Source organism: Suncus etruscus, chromosome 16 (assembly GCF_024139225.1).
Source record: "Suncus etruscus isolate mSunEtr1 chromosome 16, mSunEtr1.pri.cur, whole genome shotgun sequence".
NCBI lineage: Eukaryota > Metazoa > Chordata > Mammalia > Eulipotyphla > Soricidae > Suncus > Suncus etruscus.
In genome coordinates this window covers 76,559,929-76,565,928 of record NC_064863.1, presented here as the reverse complement: position 1 = coordinate 76,565,928, position 6,000 = coordinate 76,559,929, and the positions used below count along the sequence as shown (strand labels likewise).

The following is a 6,000-nucleotide window of genomic DNA, read 5'->3' as shown; positions in this document are numbered from 1 at the left end:
CTACCAAAGGGTGACAAGTCTTCTGATTTTGTCTTGTTGTTAGCTGGTAAGGTAGGATAACCTGCTATTAGGTCAAGTTGTTCCCATTTCCCTCGTTGTCAGGATATCATATTAGAGCTGGCACTTGTCGGTGACCTCGCGCAGTATTAAGGCTGTCCCGGATGGGATTTGTTTCCTGCAGCTGTTGTGAAGAACTGTGCCATTTCTATGTCTGGGATCCAGGGTTCAAGGCTGGCCGGATGGTATATAATCACCTGAGGTCTAAGTTGATTCCACATGACATATTTTCAAGGTAGGAGATATCCCTGTATTGTAAACTATGAGTTCCTATCTCTAGTAGATAAGAGCTCTTTTTTATATGTAAGATTTCCCCTTCTTTTAGTGTGCCTTTGCAGGGAGAAATGGTGCTACATTATATTGTCGGTGCATTTGGGGATGGACAGAGGGGAAAACAGAAACAGGTCACATATCCAAAAGATAAAAAAAAAAAAAAAGGAATAAAAATGTATGTGCTCACATATGTATATGTAGGACAGACATTTAAAAAAAGAAAAAAGAAATGAGTTAGCGAAGTATTTAAAAGACCAAAGTGATGCAAAAGACTACCTTACATTTGGGGAAAAGCAGGTAAAGAGATGGTATAATACAGGAAAAATATGGAACGCTTCACGAATTTGCGTATCATCCTTGCGCAGGGGCCATGCTAATCTTCTCTGTATCATTCCAATTTTAGTATATGTGCTGCCAAAGCGAGCACCCAAATGCACTTTTTTTTAAATTGAATTTTAGAAAACAGTCTTGTTCCAGAATCACTATTAATCACACTTTATCTTTTTCTTTTTGGGGGAGGGCACACCGGGCAGTGCTCCTGGCCCTGCACTCAGATATGCTTGGGGACCATATAGGATGCTAGGAATCTAACCTGGGTCAACTGTGTGCAAGGCAAAAACGCTACCCCTTGTGCTATCACTCCGGCCACCACACTTATGTCTTTTTGTGTGACTTGCCCATCCCCACCCCATTCTCATGAGGCCTCTATGCAACTGCCATTCCTGCCTACCTCTTGCTCTAGGCATCTACTCTGGCTGTGGATTTGCCTTTTCTGTTTCAGGCATGTTCACCAGTCACTGGCAATATGAGCCACAGCAGCTCTAGGAGGTGTTTCTGGGAGGTGAGAGACAAGCTAGTGATAGCAAATGTTGCCTGTGTTACTGCTTTCATTTCAGTTTGTGTTCACCATTTACTATTATCTCTCCACTGGTCTCAACTGCCTGATTTGCCTTGTTCCATGGGGCCATCTACCAATCTCATCTCTACAGTGGCATGTGTTATATATATGATTTAAAGCCAGTCACTGGCTCAACAGGAGGTAGGGTACTATTTTGCATGTCACCCTCTCGGATTTAAAATCCATACCACATGAGGTCTTCCAAGATCCATCACAAGTGCAGAGCCACGAGTAAGCCAGCCCTGAGCACCACTGCCCGTGGCCCCAAAAAACCCTAAAAAAATGTAAGGGAATTAACCAAAGAAACAAAAACATTCATAATTGCTGTTCTGTAGATTTCTGCTTTCTCTTCATCTGCCCCAAATATCTGTACCCCTTTTCTTTATTCTAGCCATTCTGTAGGTGTAAACTGGCACCTCATGGTGAGAAGAAAAAAAAAATCAATGTATTTTCAGTATTTGGAGGCGTGTTTGATAAGTTAGCGTCAATGTTTTTAAAGGAAGTGCTGTCCCCTAGTGGTATGATCTGCACATGTGCTTGGAAAGGGGCACCAGCGAGTCGCCTAAAGCCAACATTTACTTACTCTTTGTCTACAGTAACCCTCAGGGTCCATGTTTTCCTCATCAGCATTAACACTCCTCAGAGGCTGGCTGGCTTTGGCCTTCATTTACTTCCTAGTGATATGCCACAGCCAACTGTGTGTGTGTGTGTGTGTGTGTGTGTGTGTGTGTGTGTGTGTGTATGTATCTCATCCATACTCTGCATGTGGTTTTCTGCAATGCAGGGTAGCTAGTGGCCATGAGAAGAGAGGAAAAGACCAGCCATTGCCTCAACTCCTGCTAACCACATCCTTTCAAAACAGGGTGGTCAGCTGAGTAAGTACATTTTCCTGGTGGACTGAAAGTAAATTCTTTTTAATGAATTGCACACAAATGGAATGGCTGGTGGCTCCTTGTTCTTTTCAGGTAACACTATGTAAACATGCCTATGGAAGATTGTAAAGTTTTAGTAGATTGAGTCTCAGTTGCCCTGGGGCACCTAAAGCTCTCAGCCAGCACTGTGCACATTAAAAACAGCAAGAAATAAAGCTGAGGAAGACGCCAAGCAGGAGCTGACTCAAAGCATGTGTTGGGTAGGAAGAAAAGACACAACCTTAGGAAATGAGAGGAACAGAACGACATAGCCAATATGGCAGGACCCGCATGTGCTGCTGGAATGCAGCAGAGAGGAAGTGGAAAGGTTGGATCTCTGCAGGATATAATATCCCTGACCTCCTAACCTTTTAACCAACAGTGCTCTTTGATCCCAACATGTCTATAAAATGGTTGTGTGCATGCAGCCCAGGTTGACTGCTCCATGTTATCAGGACAGATAGAAGCCATGAAATTCAGGATTTGAGAAAGCTTAAGATATGCATCACGTATGACAAAGGCATTTATACTGGGATTGAAATATTTAAAAAATTTAACATCAGGGAGCCAGAAAAATAGCACAGCAGGACATGTGCATTGCATGTGGGCCACCCAAGTATATCTCTGGCACCACATATGGCCTTGAGCCCTCCAGAAGTGATCCTTTAGAACAGAGTTAAGAGGGCCCGGAGAGATAGCACAGTGGCGTTTGCCTTGCAAGCAGCCGATCCAGGACCAAAGGTGGTTGGTTCAAATCCCAGTGTCCCATATGGTCCCCCGTGCCTGCCAGGAGCTATTTCTGAGCAGACAGCCAGGAGTAACCCCTGAGCACTGCCGGGTGTGGCCCAAAAACCAAAAAAGAAAAGAACAGAGTCAAGAGTCAACCCTGAAAAAATTAAAATAAAAAAATATAAAAAGGGGCTGGAGGTGCTTAAAAATGTCATCGGCTGAACAGTAAATTTGTCTCTCATCCCTTGGACATGGGTCCCCATACAAAAAAAAGGGGGGGGGGGCTGGAGAGATAGCATGGAGGTAAAGCATTTGCCTTGCATGCAGAAGGACGGTGGTTTGAATCCCGGCATCTCAGATGATCCCGAGCCTGCCAGGAGCGATTTTGAGCGTAGAGCCAGGAGTAACCCCTGAATGCTGCCGGGTGTGATCCCAAAACCAAAAAAAAAAAAAAAAGAGCCAATCCCCTCACCCCTTGAGCATTGATGGGTATGGCCTCATAGCAAAAAACAACAAAACCCCAAAATTTATATTTGGTCTCTGTGGTAGTCAGTAGGCACGTTCATAATTAGGCTCACTATGTGTAATCGGGTTTCAGAACTGCCAACATTTTGAAGATACCAACTGATCCCAGACTCATGTCATCTGCTTAAACAAGTGTTACATACATGGGCTTCCTTTGGAGAGTCAGTTCAGACTCAGATTCCATTCCAACTTCACAGAACCATGGAGGTCAGAGCATCCTCTGTGCAAGAGTGGGGACTCAGTAGGCTTTCATGCCCATTCAGAGCTCAAGAACATAGCTGGTAGTCTCAATTCATTGTTTATCTATTAAAAACAGATTGGCCGAGTCTTGAAAGAACTGTGAGCAGAAGCATAAGCTACTGTCAGCCCCGCTCCCACCACGTATGGGCTGTGAATGAAGGTGTGTTCTTTGATACTCCTTGGTCATGTGGTGACAGCAAAGCGGTTTGAAAAATTCCTTGACTCAGACAGTGAAAGAGACCCAACCCCAAAGATTTCTCTAAATTTTTATTCATTCATTTTAACAGCTTGATCCTCTTGTAAAAAGGAAAGAATTTGAAGATGAATAAGTCAATGACATGTCTGTTTCTTAACAGCAACTGACCCTCACGAGGAGGACAAGCAGAAGATCTGTGGCACATTCTCTTTGGAAAGATCTTCTGCAAATCTCTCTTCCAAGAAAGAAAACAAACTAAGTCAGTCTCACAGATCATGTATGTCTTTTTCCAAAGGCCTATATAAGGAAGCAACATTGGATTCACATAAGCTCCGAGCTGTGACTCCATGCTGATGGCAGCACGTACATCAATTAATCTGAGCTTCGGAGAGGAAGGCTCCTCTCCCTCTCCTATGGCACATCAGGATGGATAACAGCTGGTACATTGTTCCACAAACAAAGGAATATTCATATTATTTTAGAGACAGATCAGTGATTCTCATTTCAACTGGACAATGTATTTTTTTAAACAATTTTAATAATACAAGATCTGACTTCCCTCTAAAGTTATAAGAAAGCAAAAATATATATAATATAATATAATATATAATGGTAATAAATAAAAAAAAAGGGCAACCCTGCTCAGGTATCATCCAAGACATGATCACATTCAGAAGAAAAAAGAAATGAAAACAAAGTTTAGGACACGTGCTCATGTAGGTGCATATTCACCCACACCCACACCCACACCTATACACACACCCACACACACCGGGGAACAGTGTATACTTGATATCTGAGAGGGGTTTGCAGTAAATTTAACAATACATGTTGATGGCCTGAACCGAAGGCGAAGTTAATACTGCCTGTGTTAAGCATCACTTAAACATCTACTTTTAAGCAAAGCGAGTCACCCTTGGGCTGGCTACTGCAGGATCTCAGCAGCGTGGGCCAGCCGGCCTCACTGCCAGGGCAACTGTCCCCACCCCATCCTGGCGTTCTGGAAAGGTTCAGGGAGCTGTGCGCTGCCTTCCTGTCCTCCGTGTGGCATTTCTACCCATCAGAGTACCTATTGGTCCCATGTGAGAAAACCTAGTGATTTTCCCCCCATGGAAAGGTGAAAGTGACATCACCTAAGAAAAGGTAGGTGGCTGGTGCTTGTCAACGCAAAGAAGGAAAGAGAGCAGGGTTGGTGGTCACAATTCAGTCTCAGGCACAGAGAAACCAGCACAACTGAACCTTGATGTGTCTCAACCACACCACCTCCATCACACATAGCAAAAGGAGAAAGCACAGGAAAAGACCCGGCATTGAACAACTTGAAACAGGACCAAAAATGAAGGAGGCAAAGCAGCAGAGAAAGAGGGAAGGTGTAATTACAGGTAACAAGGGTCTCCTGAAAGGAGCAAAGAAGCTGGTTGTTCCTTGCAAACCAAAAGAAAGACACCACATCAGTGGCAAAGAGGATCTATAGGTGAAGTTTTTCAGAAAATAAAGCCTGAAGACAAAAGCAGAATCTGTGGCAGAAGGGAGGGGATCATCAATCCTCTCGATTCATTTACCTTGACACATACAAATTTAAGAAAGCAAAATGACAAAAGGTGCAAGAGCCAAATAATTTCAAAGCCACAGCAAAATAAACACAGCATTGTTTTTAAGTTGTCTGGTCAAAAAGGCACAGTAAAATTGTCATATATGTTTCTTAGTCTATGTGCAAGCCAGTACACATGAATGAACACACACACACACCACACACACACACACACACACACACAACACACACACACACAACACACACACACACTTTAATACATCAAAGATAAGAGTTCTGTTCACTCCGGAGGGAATAGCAGTTTTAAATGTGTTGAACAGGAATCATAACAGAGTAAGCTCCTACTCTTACCAACATTACTTATTTTTAGGTTTCAGTTCATATCAGCAGTGCTCAGAGCTTACTCCTGGCTGTGCCCAGGGATCACTCCTTGTAGGACTGGGGAGACCTATGCAGTGATAAGAGATGGAACCCAGGTCAGTGATGTGCAGGACAAGCATTTTAATCCCTGTACTATCTCTCTGACCTTCAACATTAGTATTTAAAGTACGTATGGTAAAATTTTAAGCTAGAAATCTACAGTATGCTTGCTTAAAAACATTCTGAATTATAGGACAAA

The 6,000-nt window shown here is 43.2% G+C and overlaps 1 non-coding gene across 1 annotated transcript; it reads right to left on the bottom strand.

Annotated features, from left to right (window-relative positions):
- Window positions 1–650: 650 nt before the first annotated feature.
- On the bottom strand, window positions 651–757 carry LOC126032898 (U6 spliceosomal RNA). The gene has a single exon (XR_007504058.1). It is a non-coding gene; the product is annotated as a U6 spliceosomal RNA (small nuclear RNA).
- Between the last annotated feature and the right edge of the window lie 5,243 nt (window positions 758–6,000).